The sequence below is a fragment of the Boleophthalmus pectinirostris genome, unplaced genomic scaffold (genome assembly GCF_026225935.1).
Source record: "Boleophthalmus pectinirostris isolate CB_2022bp ecotype Guang Dong unplaced genomic scaffold, ASM2622593v1 HiC_scaffold_17, whole genome shotgun sequence".
Lineage (NCBI taxonomy): Eukaryota > Metazoa > Chordata > Actinopteri > Gobiiformes > Gobiidae > Boleophthalmus > Boleophthalmus pectinirostris.
This window is the reverse complement of record NW_026571115.1, coordinates 10,312,122-10,337,166: the sequence shown is the minus strand read 5'-3', so window position 1 is coordinate 10,337,166 and position 25,045 is coordinate 10,312,122. Positions and strand designations below refer to the sequence as shown.

Here is a 25,045-nt window from a genome sequence, read left to right as displayed (position 1 = left end):
TGCCTCCATGAAATGTTAGTATAGTATTAAAGCTTTCTTTCATCGTGGAGATCAAACCAGACTAAGTTACAGGTCAGATCTGTGGAGAGGCATCCCCACTCACAGTTAGAATACCTGTTTTTCTAGGTATTTTTGAGCTATAAACCACCTGTAATCGAATAAATGTAAGGTAGAGCTGTTTAATGTGATACTGTGCAATATTCTAAGCAGAGCAATGACATATCCATATAAACAAGAAGGTGACGGACCCCTAACCAAAAGTTACACAGTGCACCTTTAAAATTACACGAGATGTTCTTACCTAGAGATCTGCATTGCGTAGACCTGATTAGCAAAGGAGGCAATTTGCTCCTGATTAAAGCTGCATTTGTTGACACGTCTTGACGTATCGACCAAAGTGGAAGACGAATCAATCAAACCTGGGCTTCCGATAAGTGCAGTGCATCGGAGAAGATTTGTGTGGGTAATTAAAAGGGCCAAGAGCAAAGCACTAATGATCCACTACGGGCACTTAAGTTTAACAACACAAAATCCAACCTTGTATAAGCATCGTCAAGAGACACAAGATTACATCAACCTTGACAGACTTCATGTCACGGCCAATGTGGGAATAACTAATCTGAGTATCAAGCTTTTTGACCCTAAACATGTCATTTATTAAAGGTGCATAGCGTAACTTTTTGGTTGAGGCTTCATCACCTGCTTGTTTATATGGAGATGTCATTGCTCTGCCTGAAAATTACACAGTGTAACATTAAACAGCTCTACCTTACGTTTATTCAATTACAGGTGGTTTTATAGCTCAAAATTATCTTGAAAAACAGGCATTCTGACTGTGAGCGGGGTTGCCTCTCCACAGATCTGACCTGTAACTTCGTCGGGTTGATCTCCGTGAAGATAGAAAGGTTTTATGTGAAACTGTGAAACATTCCAGACAAAACATTCACATCTCCACGGACAAAAAGTATTTGACAGGCCCTTCACCAGAAAAGTTTCACAATAGAAATTCAAAATAGATCTGTTTTGCAAAATTGACTTTTCAAAGCTTTTAACCATGTAATAATTGTTTCCCCTTCTCATTTACCCCCTCGAAGTTGTATTTGCAGTGATTTGTGAGTCTTATTTTCAAGACGCCATGTTGCCGATCAACCCCCGTTGTTACCGCCAGCAGCGTACGCCCACTGATCTGTACTTACTTTGTTCTCCAATTTTATTTTTTTAATCTGTGACACTTTTAAAATTCAGAAGTGTCATGTAGTATTTTGGTACAAATGAAAAAAAAAATAAAAAAATCTGCTGCTTGCTAGTGTGATCTGCAACTACCTACTAGAAGTGCTGACTATTTGTTGTGATGACATTTATGGAGATGTCAGCTCCCATTGGGCACTGCATTTTTCTAACACAGAAGTCAGTGCTTCTTCTTGTTTCTTTTTTTTAAGTAATTTCAGGTGAATACTGCGATTTAAAATGTGCAAATTATAACAGGCTCAAGCAGAGGTGGAGACTTGTAAGTCGTGACTTGGATTCGAGTCAGACTTGAGTCACTATTTTTAGGACTTGAGACTTGACTTGAGAAAATGGACTAAGACTTGGGACTCGACTTGGACTTGAAGGTCAATGACTTGGGACTTAACTCAGACTTGAGCTCTGTGACTTGAGAAGACTTGATTCTTCTCTTAAAAAGTATCTGTTTTTAGAAAATACTTTTCTTTTTATAGTTGATACATGAATGATACATAAAGGCACAAACTGGAACATGTCCCTCCCACTTTTCTGTTACTTTTGATGTAACTGAGGTACTGTGAGGTGGTATCCCCAAATGTACTACAGTAGTATACAGTAAAACAGAGGGAACTACCAAGAACAAGATCCTTCCATTTCAGTGCAGACTACATGACACAAGACTACATCTTGACAAGATCTTGTCAAGACATTTAAAAAGGAAAAAAAAAAAGCATTTCTACAACTGTTATATAAATATTCATTTATAAATATACCAGGACTTTTTAAGTCATGGTATATTTACCTTAAAAGTTATATAAATTACAAAGATCTAAAGACTTAAAATGATTTGAAGCTCAAAGTAGACAACTCGGACTTGACTTGGACTTATGGGCCAATGACTTGAGACTCGACTTGAGGTCAAAGACTTGAGATGTACTTGAGACTTGCAAAACAATGACTTGATCCCACCTCTGGGCTCAACCATAATATGATTTCTTTAAAGATCAGATGAGAACACACTAAAAGTTTAGTGTACACAAAACACAGGTTAAAGGTGCATTGTGTAAATGTCTGGTGGAGGGTCTGCCAATTGCTGTTTCTCCATGGAGTTGTTTTTGCTTTGTCTGGAATGTTTCACAGTATGGCATTAAACCTTTCTATCATCATGGAGACCAAACCAGACCAAGTTACAGGTTTAGAAATTTTTGATCTATAAAACCACCTGTAATTGAATAAATATAAGGTAGAGCTGTTTAATGTCATACTGTGGAACATTCCAGGTAGAGCAGTAACCATAGCAACAAGCAGACGCTCAACCAAAAAGCTACACAGTGCACCTTTACAGAGAAACAAGACCAAAGACAAAACAATCACATCTCTCAACAAAACGGAATTAAGATGTTCAGTTAAAACACATGAGTCGATGGTATACTCCAGTGTGTGGGAAGGGCACCTGGCTTAAAACCTGCCTCTAATTTACACATGAATCATCAAGTCACTTAATGCTGAGAGGTGTAATTTGTTCCTGACCGTTAAAAGTAAATGGCAAATGGACCCAGTGATTCAGATGTAACAGAAACCCCACAGGTCCTGGGAGAGGTCCGTGTTCAATTATAAAAGCGTGTAATCTGGAATAATTAGTTTACACATCACATGACAGAGGTGAGCGGTGAAAAGGTTACTCGGGCGTGTAGCAGGTGTAAAGCAAATGTGAATCAGGCCTATAGTGTGTGTGTGTGTGTGTGTGATGTGTGATGTGGGTTATTTTCTTCACATTATTGATCCCTGTGGGGGACAAAGCATTAGCAGCATGTGAAGGTAAAGAGCCAGAATGAGCCAGATGTGAGCAAAGCAATAGTTGTCCTGAAATACAATGTTATATTTTGGCTAAAAATCATATATATGAATAATCGAATAATTAAATTTTCACTCCGTAACATTTCTCATCTCCATGGTGATCGTTTTGCTTTGGGTTGTTCCACAGAATGGCGTTATATTTTGCATTTAGTCAGTTACAGGTGGTTTTATGGCTATACCTTGAAAAGCATGCTGTGAGATGGGTCGCCTCTCCATAGACCTGACCTGTAACTTGTTCTGTTAGCGGCACAATAGAGAAAGATAAGTTTAATGCCATATTGTGGAACATTCAGGCAAAACAATAACTTTTCCTCCATCAGAAAAGTTGCATTGTGAATTGATGCTAATATTGTTTGTAGTTGTAAAATAAAAGATAAAAATGAAGGAGGTACAGCTGTTAAGCATGTGCCCACCAATCGGGAAGTTAATGTTTCTTTCCCCACATTTTCTAATCATTTTAATTGCTTCTGTTAAGTATTTTATCATGTTTTTTTCTATAACATCTGTATTAACCAGATTCTTAGGCTACTACGTTCAGACTGCAGCCTGAAGTGACCCAAATCTGATTTTTTCACCCCTATTTGATCTGTATCTGATCTTTTAATGACTGAACAACACAGATCAGATTTTTTCAAATGCAACCCAGGCCAATTGTAGCCAGGCTGGTGCCACCTAGTGCCTCCGCTCAATTTCATTTCTCTCCAGCGACTAGGTCAGGAATCTAAATACACTAGACGATTCGCAAGAACCGCTGAAGTGTGAGTTCAGGCACCAGCCAATCAGCGAAGAGTCAAATATTCTGTGTTGGCGTTGACGATTCCCGAGATAGAGGATCTAAAGTTGGAACAAAGAGAATGTTTGGTGAATTTTATCAAGGGAAAATACATTGTTGCCCTTCTTCCTATGGGATTTGGGAAAAGCTTAATATACCAGTTAGTCCCGTTAGCGGCGCATTACATACTTCATGACCAAATAGTAGCGATTGGTTAAATAAAAAAGTACCCGTTTACCATCAAGCGAATGAATCCTAATGCTGTGAGGTCAGATGGTTTCCACGAAGTGAAACCGGCTGATGAATCAGGCTAGGCCACTTGGAAATGTGCTCCTAAAACTGATACATATCCGACCTTATGACAAGCGACGTCAGTCTGAATGGCCATGGCACATTCATCCCACCTACACGTCACAAATGAAAATAGTGGCTGAACTCTGTGTGAGTGAAGCAGCAAAGCACATTGCAATCCCACCCCTCTTGGCTGTGACTCTGCACCCACACATACCGTTCTACAGACGTTGCTGCCACTGCCCCACAAAACACCATGGCCAAAAACCTTATTCTTTTCTTTTTCGGGGCCTGTTTACACAAGAACGCTTGTAGGTAAAAACGACAAAATATTTTATCGGAAGTGCCTTTCGTTTAGACTTTGACAGCATTTTTGGGGCTTAGAAACACAAAAATCTGAAACCACCCTACAGAGTAGAAAAGTGGAATACGCTCTGCCATAGCATTTCCGTCAACACTGCCCAAGACGCAGAACTCTGGTCAAATCTGCTCATGTCGCGTACGCGCTTACGTAACATACTTTGCCACCTAGCGTCACCACCTACCCGCCTGGCATGCATACCCAATCGAATTCCACACACTTTAGCGTCACTGTATGCGTTCAGATTTCCTCCCAAAATCGCTTTTCTAAACACGTAGTAAAAAGTGAAGACGCGACGCTACTTTTGCATCTTCTGTTCAGAATTTCATCAAATAAACATAGCCTCAATCTCCTCCTTAAAACAAATAAGATGCAAATGTTCCTGCTCCGGTACGACAGCAACTTTAAAATCGTCAGGTGCTCAATGCTCACGTTCACAAAAAAATCTAAATTGAGCATTAAGTCCTGCAGTCTGAACGTTGCCTTAGAAAACAGTAGCTTCTCAGCTAGTAGAAGAAAATCATCCTTATCCTCATCATGTTCACAGTTAAAATGCCAAGAGAAAAAGGAGCCTCTGATTTAATCCAGTCATAATTTATATTGTTGGTTACATAATTTAAAATCACTGAGAAAACCTAATTGCTAAAATAAAAGGGAGTAATTAGCCAATTGGAATGAAATCGGGCCAGTCATTCCCTACATACCAACAGCACATCTGACACATTTGTGTCCTTGAGCAAATCAGTCTCCCCTCTGCTTATATGTGTCAATCATCTCAACATGCCTCAGGGCAACTGTGGCATCAAAAGGACCTCACAACCACTTAGAACAAGCAATGTGAACATACCTGCTCATCCGAGGAGGAAACGTGTGTCAAATACTGTGACATATTTGCTGAGTAAGCTGAAAGGTAATTGTGTATCTTTTCTAGTAGATGTTTCACCATTTGCTTGGCAACCGTAGAGATGCTCAAATTAAACAGAAAACTAAATACTTAATCAGAAGACTTAGATGGTGACACTATGCACTCAGATTTCCTCCTGAAAACGCTTGTCTAAATGCACAATAAAAAGTGAAGACGCAAAGCCACTTTTGTGTCTTCTGTTCAGACCATCATCATATAAATGTAGCCTAAAAGTGAAAAAATGCAGAGCACACTCAGATGGCCAATGTCTTTTTTAAATAATGCTTCGGGGGGGTTGTGGTCCAAAAGCAAAAAGAAAAGAAAAAAAATCTGAAGGATTTTTTTTTTTTTTTTTGCTGAAATGTTATTTAAAAATGTTTAAAAAAATAAAAAATAAAAAAAAGCTTTTGGACATGGACCATTTGAGTGTGCTATGCATTTTTTCACTTTTATTTTGCCTGGAATGTTCCACAGTGTGCCATTAAATCCAACTCTATTGCATTTATTCATTTGCAGGTGATTTGTTTCAGGCATTTTTTTGTTTTGTTTGTTTGTTTTTGAAGTAATTGTTTATGATAACAAACCAACAAATGTATTTCTATCCACATAAAGATTTGAAAGTTGCGCTATGTAACTTTTCTGCATGTTTCTGTGGAGATGTTATTGCTTTGTCCATCCATAGATCTGACTTGTAACTTGGCTTGGTTGAGTCAGTGCCTTGTCTTCATTGAGATAGACAGATTTAATGCCATACTGTGGAACATTATGGGCAAAGCAACACAAATCCATGAATATAAACAACGGGAAGGTCCTTCATGTACAACATTTAAACCAAACTGGCTACATGTGCTTGTTGATAATAATATCGTAAATATGTATGTATGTATTTATGTATGTTCGGATTTCTTATGCATTGAAATGGCCCCACAGTGTCTTGTAAATGTAAATTGCAAAGCCTTTAATGTAGAGAACAGGCAGAGTTTAATGCTTCAGGAAAATTATAATCCTTTTGGCTTAATTTTCTTTCCTTCTCTGTAAAGGTCAATGGTGTGGAGTGGAGATGTGTGCTGCACTATAAGCAATGCCCCGAGCTGCGCAGAAACAGAGGTGGGTTTCATTAATAATCATAAAATGGAGGGATGATGCTGGGTTAAAGTTGAGTTTAATTAGAGAAGAGAAGATAGACACCAAAAGGCACAAGTATAGCTGCCATCTTGGACTGTACAATAAAATGAAATAAAAAGTATAGGTTTGGACTAGTTTACAGCAATTACAGGCTTACAAACATTGGTGGAAGAAGACTTTACCAATGCCCTTAGAATATCATTGACTGATTAGGTCAGGAATTGGAATGCACTAGACGGTTCGCAAAAACCCTGGAAGTGTGATTTTGCGCACCAGCCAATCAGCCAAGAGCCATACAATCTGTGTTGGCAACGATTCCCGAGATCGAGGATTTAAAGGCGGAATAAAGAGAATGTTTGGTGAATTTTATCAAGGGGAAAGACGTTATTGCCCTTCTTCCTACGGGATTTGGGAAAAGCTTAATATACCATTTAGCCCCATTAGTGGCACATTACATACGTCACAACCAAATAGCAGGGATTGGTTAAATGAAAAAAAGTACCTGCCTACCGTTGGGCGAATGCATTTAACGCTGAGAGGTCAGACGGTTTCTACGAAGTGAAACCGGCAGATGAATTAGGCTGACATTTATACAAACCACACATACAATCTTGGGACTAACCTGGACTAGATCAGGAGTTGGACTAAACAAGGACAGGTCTTGCTAAATTCTTGACATTTTGTCAGGGGGCGTAACGTTCCATGTCACTCAAAACTAACCAACTGCTGCGTGGTGTATTTTCTGTGGAGAGTGAGTTCATTTCATTTTTTATATATAATTACAGCAAATATTCAGGTTCTGTGAGAATATTTCAAAGTTATATAATACATTTCATTTTTATTAATCAATTTCTTTTGTCTAAAAATTATAGCTCATTTTTGCCCAGATTCGGTAAGCAAAAACCCTAAACCTGTTTCTAAACTCAACCTTGATCCTGGACGGCGACACCCTGATACATTAACAGAAAGTGAAAGAAAAATGGGATGTGTTTTGGTATTTTAGGTCTAAATTAATTAAGCTTCTCCTCTCAAAAAGTCTGTTTTTTAGACCTGGCGGTTCATGTGAATAGGAAATCACTGTTGAAAATGTGTTGCCATGGTTGCAACAGAATGTTAAATCCCGCCCCCAGACGAAATGCCGAGCTTTTAGGGAGTCCCAAACAAGAACCGGACCGAAACCAATTTCCTGCTCAATCAAATTAAAGCTTTTGTGAAGCCCTGTGAAGTCACTGCAGGGTTGTACAAAAATTAATTTAGACCATGTTCTGTTGTTGTGTCCTTAGGCAAGACACCCACACAGTCTGAATGTGGTGTGCGTGTGTGTATGTGTCTTTGCTTCCGTCAGTCTACCCCAGAACCACTGTGTCAACAACAGTAGTTTACAGACACATGAGTGAGTGAATAATGACTGCAGTTTTTGTCAAGCAATGTCATCGTTACAATAGACAAAATATACATGAATAGACAGTTTGAAGCTTAGACTGTATAAAGAGACGTCACTCATAGCGTTCAGCTCCAGTCAAATAAAGCTCACCGAGGCTTGCAGATTTAGGGCAAATTTTGAGCTGAATTCCATATTAGGAATAGGAATTTATTTAAGGACAAAATAGTGAAGTAAAAACACCAGGGTCATGTGGAGTGAGCGGCCATAGCTCAGTTGGTAAAAGCGATTGATTCCAGCTCCCACAGATGATTGCTGTCATTGTGTCCTTGGGCAAGACACTTAACCCACCTTGCCGCTAGTCTCTGCATACACGTGTGAATTGGTGAGTGGTTCCTTGTTGTAAAACGCTTTGAGTGCCTTGAAGGTGGAAAGGCGCTGTATAAAAATTGGACCATTATACCAATAAGAACATTTTAAGACCAAAATAATGAGGCTCACTGCAACAGTTACAGAAAGAGGCGTGATATGTTTTCAGTGTAAAGTGAAATGGAGCCAGAGTCAGTGGAGCCAGAAGTGCCCCCATGCTCACTTCTAATTTGTCTTTCATTCTGGTCTGAAGTCATTTTAAACTCATCAAGGTCCAGAAATGGGAATGTGATGTGAGATTACTAAATATGTTCCTTCAAAAACAAACCTGCTGCAGCATTGGTGGTATTTATGACAGTTTCAGGTCTCTATGTGAACTAAAAAAAAAACCTTTGTCAAGATAATAACTCCCAAGGGAAAAGAAGAAATTGTGCTCCCCTTACTCCCACTTCAGAAGACACTGTGCAATCAGGAAGTTTCATCCAATCAAGTCTTAAAGAACACGTATTGTTCTTATGTCTGTTATGTAGTAAAAATCTACAATACCCGTGGATCATTATGTTATAATTTGGACATTTTAAAGGTGCACTGTGTAAGTTTTAGGTTGGGGGTCAGTCACCTGCTTGTTTCTATGGATATGTCATTGCTCTGTCTAGAATGTTCCACAGTATGACATTAAACAGCTCTACCTTACTACCTTTATTCAATTACAAGTGGTTATATAGCTCAAAAATACCTAGAAAGTCAAGATCTGACCTGTAACTTGGTCTGGTTTGATCTCCATGAAGATAGAAAATACTGTGAAACATTCCAGACCAAGCAATAAGATCTTCATGGAGACAAGCATTTGACGGACGTTCCATCAGAAAAGTCATAAATTGCACCTTTAAATTGCAATATTCATCTAAAATGGCTTAAAGGTTGTATGGAGGATTTTTTTTTATTCAAATTGTCATTGAAAGTTTAAAATACCATTACAGAGACGCAGCAGCCTTGTAATTATGATGACCAAAAAAAGAATAAAAATCTATCAACTGTGAACGTAGTGAGGCCTGATAAACATCAGCCAATAGATAACGAGGCTCCCTCTTTATCTATTGGCTATTAGGTTGTCAATCAAATTCCCTACGTTTATGCAGCAGTTCTCAGAGACTTTTTCAAGCTGTCACTTCCTCGCAATTCACACAAAGTTTGTTGCGAGGAGAATCCACGACCAGTTCGCACCAAAAGAAAGTCTGTTTTTGAGGTCACTGAAAGAAGAAGAGAAGGGGAAAAGAAGCGAAGACAAACTGAGGTGATTCTTGGAGATTTCTTCCAGCGATGGCGCGACCGAAGCAGACAAAGGGTCTAAAAACTGACGCATCTAAAATATTTTTAGACAGGTCACTTCAACAGTAATTCTAACCATGCACTGGATGTAAACAAGCGTGATTTCTAGAGTAAAGAGGAGTTTCTACTGTTTCTACTGAGGGAGCTGTGGCGGAGGGAGGTTGTGTCACGTATGCACAACATTTGAAAAAGGACTGTCGCTGTATTTCACTTCCCTTAAAAAAATCCTCTATACAACCTTTAATAAAAGAAACAAGTGCGCTGACTTTCACATTAGAAAAGTGCGGTGCCCAATGAGTGCTGACGCCGCCTTAACGCCATCACAATAAAGAGTCGTGAAGCTGTCAGCACCTTCTGTGGATAGCTGCATGTCACACTATTGACGCTTGGATTTTTGTTTTAATTTTTACCAAAATGACTATGCAACGCTGCAGAATCCCACGCATATTACTGCTTAAGAAAATTCAATTGGAGAACAAAGTAAGCAGCAGTGGGTGTATGTTGAGCCGGTGAGGAAACAACTGTAAGATGGTTAAAAGCTTTGAAAAGCCGATTTTGCATAATAGGTCTGCTTTGAACAAAAACACCAGACTTAGATTCAGACAAAGGAAAAATCACTTGGACACATGTTACAAAATACTCAGCAAAGAATATATTAATAATACCAATTTACCACTTCCGATGTTGCTCAGACACTATAGAGCCGTTGTATTGTGGCAGCTCCATTGTGATGCCAGTCTGGTGCCCGCTCTGATTCTCCTCCAGGGCATCCTCGGAGCGGGCGCAGACACAGACCTGCGTCACAGACTTTAACACACACTTACGTCATTACACTGTGTTATTTGGCTCATGAGGCGCTGCTCTATTCTAGCAACATAAAAATACAGGATACACTAATCATGGGCTGAATGGACTGATATAATTGACAATAGAGATGTCAGTTTGAATGAAAAAAGTGCACTTGTCTCTTATTATTGTTATTCTGGACACTTTCTACTCCACTACATTTTTGAACAGAGCTGAAAAGCAGGGGGTTTATTGATTGATTGATTGATTGATTTACACATTCATAGCCTGTAGTTATAGTTTACCCTCATTAAGATCTTATTTCTTTGCAAGCGGTACACAAATTGGAAGAAAACTGTTTAAATAAAGCCAAAAATAAATAAATAAAAATTAAAAATAAAACTACATTGTGTTTTTAGTGCTGAAATAATCAGGTAAAGATATAAACTTTAAATGTGCACTGTGGAACTTGTAATTCTGTTGTTGTTGTCATCAGCTTGTCTCCATGGAGATGTGCCTAGAATGTTCCACATTATGGCCATAAACCTATGAATCTCCATGGAGACATACAAACCAAACTTTAGGTTTAATTTTTAGAAAGGCGACCCCGGTTACAGTAAGTTTTAAGATATTTCTGAGCAATAAATAACACCAGTAGTTGAATAAATGCAAAACAGGTTAGTTTAATGCCATACTGTGGATAATTTAAACCAGTGCATTAACATTGTCTCGATGGAGACAAGCTGGTGACAGGCATGTGCTGGAGAAAAAGGAAAGGGAAACATCTAGGCAGAGTCTGTACAATGAAATTATCGCTTTACTGTCCACACTGCTGTGCATTATAACTATTTTGTGACATTACAGAGAATAGTTATAATGCTATTACACAAACAACAGCACGGTCTACAGGGGTGGAGGTGCGCCCACGTAGATCGTCGGGTGACTGTAGGACCGTGCCCCACAGGGCTAAGTTCAGCCGCCGCCCGATCGCGCTTTGCGGACACCATTCTCCGTGGGCTTGGGGTTCTCCCTCTCGCTCTGTCAAGTCCAAGATTAGTCCTGGTTTAGTCCTAGTTTAGTCTTGGTTTAGTCTTGGTTTAGTCCTGGTTTAGTCCTGGTTCATTCCTGGTTCAGTCCTGGTTTAATCCTAGTTTAGTCCTGTTTTAGTCCTGGTGCAGTTCTGGTTCAGTCCTGGTTTAGTCCTGGTTCATTCCTGGTTCAGTCCTGGTTTAGTCCTGGTTCAGACCTGTTTTAGTCCTGGTTCAGTCCTGATTGAGTCCTGGTTTAGTCCTGGTTTAGTCCCGATTGAGTCCTTGTTTAGTCCTGGTTTAGACTAGGACTCGTATTTATTTCATACAATCCTTGTGTTTTAGTGACATATTTAAAATATTTATACATTTTTTAAAAGTCAATATTTGTGTTGGCCATATTATAGACTCAATGAAGTGACATATTTCAGCCACTAGGGGGAGCAGTGCACCCCAACCCCGCAAACCCCGCCTATGAAGGGACCTTGACATCAACTGGTGAAACTGATGATTTAAGTTTATTTATAATGCCATCTTTTTTCATTTGATTGGGAGTGTGCATAGTGAACATTTGCTGTAGCCTACCTGATTTTATACTGTCTTAATTTAGAAATCAAGCCTTTTTCCCCCTAAAAGGTCTGACTAAAATAAGCCCCAATTCAAACTGAATCTGTGTCTGAACCCTTTGGAGCACGGACAAATGGCTGGGCTCTTTGTGAAGCTGAGACTCTGTGGTTTTGGCCTCTGTTTGATCTAATTATAAATGGGAACAAGCTCTGCAGAGGAAAATCAGATTTCAAATGGGTATAGCATGTGTCAGGAGGGATTGTCCAATAGACACTTGATTGAACATTTGTTGACAATTCCCATGTCAAAGCCAAAGCAGATCTCACTAAAAATGAGATTCAGGGACTTGTAAATAGGTGAAAAACTCCTATCCTTTCATCAGATGGTGGACAATAAGAAAAAAGACTCTTATCATGATTCATTTTCAGTGGTCAAATTCACTGCAATGGGTTTATAAACACTTTCTGCAACTCGTGGAAACCAGTGTGGAGTTTTGCCATGACAGTAAAGCTAACAACAACCAGCATGCTAACACGCACTTCCTGGTTATTGAACAATAAAATGTTTTCTGATTAAATACAGACAGCTTGCAGCAGACCTATACTACTAGGACAAGACAAACTTTGCTTAAATAGGTTTCACGAACAAATCAGGTAAAGGTGCACTGCACAACTTTTCAAAGGAACACGGTAACATTATGTTTGGTCAAAATAATTGATGCCATTAATCATTTTTGAGACCTCCTTTATCATGTGAATAAATATCGTGAAAAATATTGAGCTCAAAATTGACCTTTGACCCTTATTTGGCAGTTCCTGTACTCTGCCTTTGTATCATGTGCCAAAAATGAGGAGTAGTGCAAAGACAAAAGGCAATAGCAGTGTTTTGTTTGTGGTTTAGTTAATAAATATATTTTATTTTAAAATCCAAACTCTCGCCTCCTTCTTTTTGTTGCGGCCTTGGCACAGAGTCTTAACACATTAAATAAATAAAGCTTTTTATTTTCAATTGTATTCAATTGTATTGTATTAATAATTGTATTCAATTATACTTAAATGATCTTTAATGTGAAAATATTTGGTGTATTTATTCATGCTGCACATACTATACTGCAAAATTGTGTCCAACTGTTTAACAGTGTAAGTGTCGCCGCATGATCCTGATCAGCACTAAATAAGAAATCCAAACATCTTCTATATCATTTCAAACAAACACCATGATGACTCGACCTTGGTGAGGTGTTCTTATAACGGATGAAAGTCTGGGCAAAATCAAGCACATAATGATAGATAATATCAGTTAGTGCCTTTTGTCTTTGCACGACTCCTTATTTTTGGCACATGATACAAAGGCAGAGCACAGGAACTGCCAAATAAGGGTCAAGTGGTCAATTTTGAGCTCAGTATTTTTCGCATACAAATATTTTTTCAATAAAGCAACTAGTCTTACCTCTTAGTCTTATTATACTTTTGCCTGGACAAAACTGAAATTTTAAAGTAATTTTTTCAGTTTCACACTCTGGCGAGTTAAAGTCATTTACCTTTGTAGGGCAGCTTTACCTGGAATGTTCCATGGTATGACATTAAACATTTAGCATTTGTTAATTATGGGTGCTTCTGTCTGTTTGCGAAATAGGATTCATAACAACAGAGAAATTAAACTCTTACATTTTTTTGATCAAATACATTTTCACAACTCATCCAAACTGCTTCTTCAGTTCAGAACTGAATTGAATATCTTGGTCGCTATGGTCTTTCTATTGCTTAAAAATACAATAATTCCTTCTGTGAATAGAAGCGACTCTCCACAGATCTGAACTGTAATGTAGCGTAGTAACCTGTAACCTGCTTGTCTCCCTTATGATAGATCGGTTTAATCTATACTGTGAAAAATTTTAGACATCGCAATACATCTCCACTAGAAATGTTACGCAATGCAGCTTGAAGGTAAACACATCAGACTGCAGCCATCATGTACTTTTTCATAATGTTACTCCTATAGGCATGTAGTAGAAGACACAAAACATAAAAACAAAAATATAACAACACAATAAAAGGCCTTGCACAGACTGTTTTCTATCCTGAGCGTGATGTTATTCCGTGGACCTTGGTTGGCCCTCTTAAGCACTGCCCTTGTTGATCCTGGGTTTGCTTATTTAGAGCAGCTCTCTTATGCTAACTGCACAGGGCTCTTGACATGCTCCGGCGCTCATCTTCATCCCACATTTAGACACTTCCTCCTCCTACTCATCCTCTCCGAGCGCAGACACTGGCCTTATCTCGCGATGTCACCTGCCACTCATTCATATCAGAGCTGACCCGTGAGCCGCACCTGTCAGTTTGAAGTGCTGCCGCTCACTGTCGCAACAAGCACGCCGGATATTTATACAAGCATAAATAAATAAATCAGTTGTATGAAAATGTAAAGGGTCTAATGTTCAAGAGGTAATGTTCCAATGAATCTTCCACTGCACGTTATTAAACTTGTCTATCTCCCTGGAGACAAAGCAAGTGACTACCAGGCCAAGGTACGGGTCAGATCTGTAGAGAGGCGACCCCGCTCAAAGTAACAATGCATGTTTTTCAAGATGTTTAAAAGTTTAAAAACAACACAAATGCTTGTACCTAGGTATGTAACGATATCCAAATCTCTCTGTACGATATTATCACGATGTGTCTCAGTATGATATTTATTGCAATATTTTGGAGAGGGTGATATATTCATAGATAGGACACTTTTTTGCTTTTAAAATACCATGACAAAATTTTGGTGTGAATTATTACTGCCATAATCCCAAGAATTCAAGTAAAAACATATTAATTCATGTTGTCTGTGATGAAATAAATCATGGGATATGTAGTTCTCTATGTTTATTAGGTATTGTTGCTATAAAACAATGCATTTAAGCAAAGGATTTTGTAATTCAATATATTGTGACAGCCCACGGTATTATTGTGAGACTTTTGACGATACGATATCACAATATTTCAGTTATTGTTTCATCTCTACTTATAACTGAATAAATGTGAGCTTTGTTATGCTGTTGTTACCTCCTCAAAAACATGTTTTGTTTCATTCACACATGTTTGAGCAATCTTTTATTATTAGTCTGTCTGCATCTCCAAAGCTCAATGCTCTGTTCCTCTTTTGTTCAGTAGAGATTGGCAATTCCAGGGCTGAAATTGTCCAAATGATTCTAGTGAAGGTGTATGAAGTTTAGAACACAGTGTAGCACTTCCTGCATTACCACATGACATCACAAGGTGGAGCAGAGTGTTATCTGTTTAAGAGAAGAACTAAACCTAAATATGCAGGATTTGTTTTGTTATTATACATGTATGAATGAAAACACAACTCCTGGTATGTTTGTGATGAGGAAACAAGATAGATCAGAAAATTGCGTAATATGGGACCTTTAATGCCACACTTTGGAATGTTCCAGGTAAATCAATAATACTTCCATGGAGACGAGCATGTGGCAGATCCTTCCCCAGAAATGTTACATAGTGAACCTTTAAGTGTGCAGCAGACTGAGCATTACTTCTTCTGGTATAATCATTAGTTGCAATGTGCTTGCTTGAGGAGTTTGTTTTTTGGCACCTATTGTCACTTTGAGATAAATTGGACTAAAAATATAACTGCTGAGTTGAGCCCGTGTCAAGGTGGCCATCTCTGAGTGTCCTAACCAGCCTGCAGAAGGTGAAACAAACAGAAGCAAATGTGTACCAAAAATGAAAAGGTCAAGTAAAACACTGCTCTGTTTTGTGTTTTTGGAGGTCAACAACAGGTGAAACACAAAATCAAAGGTAAGATAAGTTAGAGTTTATCCAGGATGATACAGGAATGTGGCACTCATACTTCACAGCAAGAAGGTTCTGTTTTTGTGTTCGGGTTTCCGTCAGCCACTCCAGTTTCTCCTATCGACCCAAAACATGCACACTACAATCCTCCAGCAAAGATAGTCCTGATCATGTCTAGTAACCCATCATGTAGCTCCTGACAGTTTGCCCCAGTAGCACTGAAGAATGGGTCAAATGCAGAGGAATTATTTCTCTATGGGCACAATAAAGTGTACAGAAACTTTAACCTAATACCCTGTGGCCAGCTTGTCAGAGCCTGATCTCGTCAGATCTCAGAAGCTAAGCAGGGCCAGCGTTCTGTCAAAATAGGCTGCCTCGTCGAAATGAGCTCATGAAATGAGCTACTTTATGTTTTTCCATGTTCAGTTGTATAGATCCAATAAAGCAAACCTCCCCAGTTTTACAACATATTTCTTTGGATTAGAGACAGCAGGTTTAATGCTGTTTGCACACAGTGATCAGACTTTATACCTTAAGATGTGTAAAATTTCAACTCTTTTATATGAATCTGTGTAGTTCATTTGGAAGGTCGTATTATGCTCAGATAGGGCTCCGGCTAAAGGGAGCACATATCAACAGACCAATTTAGCCATCGAATAATGCTCCCACTGTACAGTCACCATTATTCACTCATTTATACAAATCTTGGTAGAGGTAGCTCATTTTGACAGGCCTACATCTTCTATCAAATAAGGCTCCCACTATATAAGAGAAAGAAATTACTGGAAACACTAAAATCTTTATTTTAAATAAATATCATAGGCTAGAGTGTCAATTATAATATAATGATATTTCCTTTCTAAACAAAGTTACAACATTTTCTACACATGAAAACAAAATAAAATAAGATGTAATGAAAATCATAACGATAAAATCAAATATTAATTCCAACCTATTCAATCATCTAACATAGGTATTCTACACGTACATGTCATTGTTTAAATGGTCAAAACATACCAATGGTCAAAACATACCTAAAACCAATACATTTCACTTCTGTTTTCATGAGCGGAGTCTGGACACAGGGCCTATTTCGATGGGAGACCACTAGGAAAACCAGTGAGAAAAAACAGTGTCCTTAGACAAGCCACATTGCCTAGCAGGGTCAGACTGGGAACAAAATCTGGCCCTGGCATTTTTCGGCTTAGAGGACCGGTGCTCAGAAACTGAGGACCGGGGGGGAAGTCCAAATGAATCTGCCCACCAGGCATTTTCCTGGTCTGGTAGTGCAGATTACCTGTCCAAGCTTGTTTTGCCTACTATGAAAATGCTGTGTGTGGTGGTTGGAGGGGCAGATAGGCAGCCTCCCTTCTATCACCTACCACAGGGACAACAGAATCTTACCACCACCAGTGTGCAGTGAATGAATAATGCACTGTAAAGTAGTTTGGGTGTCTTTAAATGTGCTATATTAATGCAGTAATTAAATAATAATACTTGGAGGGAGACTCATACAACTGTTTTGGCTTGGATTTGTACAATTGTTTTGAAGTGAGTTAACACCAGACTCCACAGTTTGCAAAAAAGTAGGAGGGAATGTTTTACCAGGAACTATCAAAGAAACACTATTGACCCCTCAATTTGAGAACCACCATTATAAGCCTATCTTCTCTGTGAATATCTCAGGGGTTATTACGCAATTCCGGTAATGATGACATTTTCGGGCTGTGTTTTTGAAAACAGACGACTCAAAATCTTTCAAAATCGCAGCCAATTTAGCAGCTGTTGTTTTTCTGGGCCTGTTCTTTCAGATTGCCGCAGGTTGTTGGCCCCTACGCTTCCTGTTTTCCACGTCGCATCTCTTTGCATCAATCTACCGTTGTAACAAAACTCTGTAATTTTCAGTGGTGAAGTTACCCATTGGTCCAGTCATTTCCGAAAGTGGTTTTCCTCTGGGTGGCTCTGACAGCTCCTAAATCCTCCGCCCCCAGAAAACAGAGAGGAGCTGTAATCTCCACTGCAGGCATTGTGCCGTGAACGGGGTTTTAATTCAACTCGTAGCTTCAAATGTTTTTTTATTACTCTTTTGTTCAAATACTTGATCCTGAAATGAGACCATGACCGATATGAGAGTAGTGGAAAGGATAAGTTATAGTGAAATATAATACTGCACCAGTGGTTTGTATGGTGATTTGTGTATTAATTTTGGGTTTAGACCGGATGCCCTTCCCTTCCAGTTTACCCAGGTTTAAATAACAACTGTCTAAGATTATTCCTTATATTAAAACAAACAAACAAACAAACAAAAAAACACTACTACTTTTCTACCTCGACGAAGCACTCGAAACACTTTACAAGAGTGTATACAGACAGTGGGGTACAAGGCTGGTTAAGTGACTTGCCCAAGGACACAACAGCAGTATTCACCTGGGGGAAGTAGGACTGAACCACCAACTCATGTCAGTGGATGTGATCACTATACCAACTTTGAGAATCATACTTCTACTATTACTATTACTGCTACTCTCCATTAATATTGCATAGCTTCCATGTAGTCTATATGTAGATATATTGATGTACAACATTTTAAAAAAATATGTATGTACCATAAATTCTGGACTATAAGCCGCTACTTTTTTCTCACACTTTGAACAGTCGGCTAATAAAACGATGCGGTGAATATATAGACAAATTCTTTGTTTGGCACATTGTCCATTCATATATACGGTCTATGCTTTGGCAACACAGTGGATATGTGCAGCCTGAGTGCAGGGTTAACATTAAGTTGCTACACTAGCTAGCGATATTCTTAGCGCACTCAATTAGTTTACCGCCATGTGATCAAATAAATTATGATGCTAAATGAACATTAGTGAGGGGGTACGTCTTACCCGTATGTGTAAATGATGAGAAGAAACGTCTCAAACTTCAGTAACTGAGCATCCACTCATACCTAATTGATAGAACTAACCCCATCCCCGAGAGAGTCTGAAATCTACTGAAATCCTCCAAGACACTGACATGATCCAGACAGAACAGTGGCTCTTTCTGCAGGAGACACGCGCAGTAGAGAGCGGGGAGAGACAGGGTGATGCGCTGAGGACGACACTGGTTTGATTGTGTTTTGAACTGTTATTTTGTGCTTCATATACACAGCCTCCTCATGGAAAACAGACGAAGAAATGTGACTGTTGAAGAAAGAAACAGAGCTGCTGCACGTGAGCTCGGCATCAGTGAGTCGATGGTGAGATTTTGGCAACGGCAGCGTGACGAACTGACTCAATGCATAAAGACGACAAAAGCTTTCAGAGGCGATTAAAGCAGACGGCCCGAACTTGAAAATGTTCTTGAAGCCTAGACGCCTGCAGCTTATACTCAGGTGTGGCCTATATATGTACAATTTTAATATTCTGTTAAAATTTTGTTGATGCATCTTATATTCAGGTGCGCTCTGGAAATTACAGAATATGTATGTATGTATAATATGCACACCGAGGTCAATATAAAATTTCTAACTACCTCTGCTATCAATACCTTTTCCTCTAGTAATATTACCACTACTCTTACTACTACTTTCTAAAACAGTGACTGCACACAAGGTGTTAAAACCCCCAGACTCACTGATCTTCATCTACAATTTTCAAGAGTCCTAAAAATAGTTCATGTAGTTACTGCTCACCTGTGGGACCTGGAGGTGAGAGATTGAAAACGTAACAGCACCAGCGTGATCCACTTTAATGTCCAATCTTCACCTGTGACACAAACACACTATATTACTCCCTCTTATTCTCGTACTTCCTGCGTGTGGACTGTACAGTGGGATCACATTTTGTTTTGTTGTTTTGTGGGAGCAGCAGAAGATAATACCACGCTGAACCCGGTGAACCTGTTACATTTTCCGCTTCGGTGTCAGACTGCAGTACTTGTTTTTAAAGGGCTTGTATTACTCTGTTTTCTGATCTATGTTATAATGTTTCCTCATCACAAACATATCCGGGGTTGTGTTTCATTCGCACATGTTAAACACACAAATCCTGTTCTTCTCTCAAACAGAAAACACTCTGTACCACCTTGTGATGTCAATACAGAAAGGGTTCCACTGTGTTTTTAATCTCCATACACCTTCACTAAAATCATTTGGATAATTTAATTAAATTGGTAAAAGGTAAAAGGTTAACTTGAAAACTGCCAGTTCCAGCTCTCACACATGAATACTGTTGTTGTGTCCTTGGACAAGACACTTAAACCCCTACGCCTATGTGTGTGAATGGGATGTAAAATACTCTCTAGAACGTAGAAAAGCACAATATATTTGTAACCATTTTTAACTTCTTGGGTTCTTTTTAAAGACAATACAGTAAAGTGTATTTACCTTGTTGACATGTTTCGGCTGCTGCTGCAAACCATCTTCAGATCTGTCCATGGTGTTGGTGGTGACGTGTCGTATATCAGCTGTTGTTACTTTCTGTAGGCGTGGTCAGCCTGATGGACCTGGCAGGTCACTCAGACTGACCACGCCTCCCGTCGCCCGGTGTTCTCTGGAGGAGGGTGTCCCAGGGGTCATCACGGTTAATGCTGTCTGTTCCTCGTTTCCTGATTTCAATGGCCTCCCTGATCCAGTGTTTAAACTTGTTGTTTTCGATCCAATGACCCGAGCCCTGTCCCAGTCCATAATGTGGTTATTTCTTTTACAGTGGTCTGATATGGTGGATTTTAGGTTTTCTTGTTCTGCTTTGTGGACACTGAAATCAGGAAACAAGGCACGGACAGCATTAACTGTGATGACAGAGTGTTCCTCCTTTCACACACCTGGGACACCCTACTCCAGGGAACACTGGGTGAGGCATGGGCAGTCTGAATGACCTGCCAGGTCTATCAGGCCTACAGGAAGTAACAACAGCTGATATAGGACACCAACATCAGTGACAGTTCAGAAAATGGCTTGCAGCTAGCAGCCAAAACATGTCAACAATGTAAATACACTTCACTATATTGAGGCCAAGAAGTTAAAGTACATAAGAAGACAAAATGAGTATATATTTGTGACCATTTTATCTTTTACTGTAGTGCAACTTTAAAGGTTTCTGGTAGAGGGTCCGTCACCTGCTTGTTTCTATGGATATGTCATTGCTCTGTCTGGAATGTTCCACAGTATGACATTAACCAGCTCTGCCTTACATATTCCAATACAGGTTGTTTTATAGCTCAAAAATACCTAGAAAAACAGCCAGATTGCCTCTCCACAGATCTGACCATACTGTGAAAAATCCCAGACAAAGCATCTCATTTGACGGACCCTCCACCAGAAAAGTTACACAGTGCACCTTTAACCATTATATATTGTAATGTTTTGTAATACTGCGCGGCCCTAATTGCATGTGATATATTTCTGTTTGTCAAACCTGTGATTAGTTGCCATTTATAGTACCACCATTCCTTTAATTGAGTCTATTTTGGTCACTCTACCTCCCCTGACAGATTCTGTGTCTTTGTTTGGCTCAGATAAACGCTTGACTTCTTCTCCCAAGATAAAAGTGTGAAAACTGCACGCCCAAAACAGCATCCGTGGGAGTCTTCGTAGTGTCTTCATTTGTGATTAGCTGAATAAATCTTCATCGACAAAGTGATTTATATGTAAATGTTGTGCACAGAGAATCAGAGGTGTGTAATTTTGAAGGCTCGTTATCATAATGCTGTGTTGACTCATTTTGTGAATATGAATAACTGGTTTAATGTGTTAAGCCCTGCTCCAGATGTTACTCCAGTGCACATCTCAGCAGTTTAGTGTCAGCCATTAACATACTGTAGAGTGTATCAATGGGCAGAGTATATATAGCAACTGCATTAAGGTAATCCATAGATAATTATTCTTCTTTCCTCTTTTATAGCATAAAAATGTAATTGAATAAATATGAATACGTGAGTTTAAATATCCTACATCATTCAAAATTGACTCTTGTGAGCTTTTAGCTATGTGATACTGCTGTCGCCACCTCAAAAATATATCTGGAGGTGTGCTTTGTTTCATTCACACATGTTTGGGTATCCTTTTATTATTAGTCTGTCTACATCTCCAAAGTTCAAAATGCTCTGTTCCATCTTGTGATGTCATGAAGTTGTAGATTTCAAGTTAACAGCTCCTTTTACCTTTAGTTCAGTAGAAATTGGCTGGTCTGAAATCATCAAAGTTATTCTAATGAAGGTGTATGGAGTTTAAAAACACAGTGAAGTGCTTCCTGTACCACCACATGACATCACAAGGTAGAACAGAGTGTTTTCCATTTGAATGAAGAACTAAGTCTAAATCTGTTATGTGTTAATCATGTGTGAATGAAACAAAACACAACCCCAGGTATATTTTTGATGAGGAAAAAACATTCTAACATAGATCAGAAAATAGCATGATATGGATCCTTTAGAGATCCTTGAAGGTGTCATTGCTTCTGGAATTGTACTTTATTCATTGTATTTATTTGACTTCCATTAGCTCAGCTTCCACACGGCTATTCTTCCTGGAGTCATCGACCTATGGTGCATGTTTTTTGGGTTGATGAGGGAAACCGATATCCTGATTTATCAGCCGGTTTCACTTCATAGAAACCGTCTGACCTCGCAGCATTAGAATTAGTTCGCTCAATGGTAGGCGGGTACTTTTTTTCATTTAACCAATCGCTGCTATTTGGTTGTGATGTATGTAATGCACCGCAAACAGGGCTAACTGGTATATTAAGCTTTTCCCAAATCCCGTAGGAAGAAGAGCAATAATATCTTAAAATCCTCAATCTTGGGAATCGTTGCCAACACAGAATATATGGCTCTTCGCTGATTGACTTGTGCCCGAACTCGTACTTCCCAGATTTTTGTGAACCTTCTAGTGTATTTCAATTCCTGACCTAGTCACTGGAGAGAAATGAAATCGAGTGAAGGCAACAGGTGATGCCAGCCTAGCTAGGAAACCGAAGTGCCCGGAGGAAACTCACCCATACACAGAGAGAACATGCAAACTCCACACAGAAAGGCCTGCACAACATGGAGATTAAACCCAGAACCTTCTTGCTGTGAAGCATGAGTGCCAGCCACTCAGCCATGTGGAATGTTAAATATTATGGCATTAATATTGTAGCACTTTGTTCAACCTCGTTATTGTAAAGTGCATTATAAATAAAGCTGCAATTGCATCTCTTTGTTTCCATGGAGACAGGCAATTAACATCTCAGAGCCAAGTTACTGGTCAGATCTGTGGAGAAGTGACAGATCTTAGTTAAGCCATTAAAAATACCTGTAATATAATAAAAGTGTGTGTGTATGTGTGTGTGTGTGTGTTTAATAGCACACTACAAAACCACCAGAAAAGTTACTCAGCTTCCATTTGAAGTTAACATACGTTTGTTTAATCTTTTTGTTCCAGGTAAAGAAATATCCCCGTTAACCTTTTCTGTCGCTTTGTAATAACAGCTCTTTGACGCTGAGACATTTTGAGAACCAAAAGAGGAACACCATGTCCAGTTCAGTGAAGCATCTCTCTCCCCATCTCTCTTTCTTTCTCCTTTTCTATCATTCTCTCAGTCTCTCTCTCTCTCTCTCTCTGTCCCTCTCCATCTCTCTCTTTTTGATAACATGATGTGCCTTCACCTGAAACTGGACACGGGCGTGTTGCTGTTACCCACGTCCCAACAGTCTCTCCCCTGAGCTCTGAAAGGTCACACAACACAGTCATAACAAAGAGGAGAGAGGGGTGAGGAGGAGGGAGAGAAGGAAGAACGAGGGAAGGACAGAGAGAGGGAGAGAAAGGGAGAAGCATTATAGGAAAAGAAGACAACAGAAGAGTAGAGACGGGAGGGAGAGAGTTCGAGCCGAGGGATGGGAGACAAGGTAGAAAAAAGAGAGATGGAGAGAAAGGGGGAGACTAAGGTGGAGAGAGAAGGAGGGAAGAAGAAAGATGTAAACAAACGGGGAGATAAAGTAGAAAAAAATGAGGAGAAAAGGAGAAGCCAAGCCAAAGAGAAAGCAAGAGGGAAAAGAAAATGGTGAGAGCGTAAAGACAGAGGACGAAAGAGGAAAAGGAGAAAGCAGAGAGTGAAAGAAAGAGAGAGGAGAGAAGAGAGAGGTAGGTGGTGGGATGGAGGATGAATAATGCTGCTGGACATATTAAATATAATACAGTAGGATGAGTACAGCCCTGTAGCTCCAGACTTTAATGACTTTACCAAACAAAAACAACCAGGTCTAATTGTACCTGCTCCTGTCCGTGCAGAAAACAGGAGCACATAATACAAAATTATTCAGGTTTGTAAGAATGTTTGTAGACTTACTATAAATTAAATAATTTATAATAAGTTTAAATAGATCCAAGTCTTATAATGTAACTGTACTGAAATGTGTATTTTTAATGCGTGTTCATCTGTCCAGGGACTCCACATTGAAAGTAGAAGTCCCTACATAGAATAAACTAAATCCAAATCTGAGGCTGGGTGGGTGGAGAATCCTGGCTTCAAGTGGTGGACATCAACTATCTCGGGGTCTTGTTCATGAGTGAGGGGAGGATGGAGAGTGAGATTGATGGGCAGATCGGTGCAGCATCGGCAGTGATGCGGTCGCTGTATCGAACCTTTGTGGTGAAGAGGGAGCTGAGCTGAAAAGCAAAGCTCTCAATTTACCGGTCAGTCTACCCTCACTTATGGTCATGAGCTTTGGGTAATGACCAAAAGGACAAGATCGTGGATACAAGAGGTCGAAATGAGTTTCCTCCACAGGGTTGCTGGGTGCTTCCTTAGAGAGAGAGTGAGAAGCCCAGTCACACGGGAGGAGCTCGGAGCAGAACTGCTGTTCCTCCACATCGAGAGGAGCCAGCTGAGATGGCTCAGGCATCTGTTCCGGATGCCTCCTGGGTGCCTCCCTTGGGAGGTGTTCTGGGCATGTCCCACTGGGAGGAGGCCCCGGAGAAGACCCAAGACACGCTGGAGGGACTATGTCTCTCGATTGACCTGGGAACGCCTCCGGGTCCCCCTGGAGGAGTTGGAGGAAGTGTCTGGGGTGAAAGAAGTCTAGGAGCCCTGCTAATACTGCTGTCCCTGAGACCCGGCCCTGGATAAGCAGAAGAAAATGGATGGATTGATAGTTAGTACCATTATACTGTATGTGTAATTGGACATAGTACTAACATACTAACCTGCTAGAAGCTGCGCTCCTATAGAGAAGTGTGCATGAGAAGTATTTTTTATAACATTCATATGAAAAGAATACGCAAACAC

At 39.6% G+C, this 25,045-nt stretch overlaps 1 protein-coding gene across 1 annotated transcript in view; it reads left to right on the top strand.

Annotated features, from left to right (window-relative positions):
* The first annotated feature begins 7,243 nt into the window (after positions 1 to 7,243).
* nkiras2 (NFKB inhibitor interacting Ras-like 2) overlaps positions 7,244 to 25,045 on the top strand; it is a 179,088-nt gene continuing 161,286 nt past the window's right edge. The window contains exon 1 of the mRNA XM_055152555.1: positions 7,244 to 7,249. The gene's annotated coding sequence lies outside the window, so the exon portion shown is untranslated. The remainder of the gene's footprint in view (positions 7,250 to 25,045) is intronic.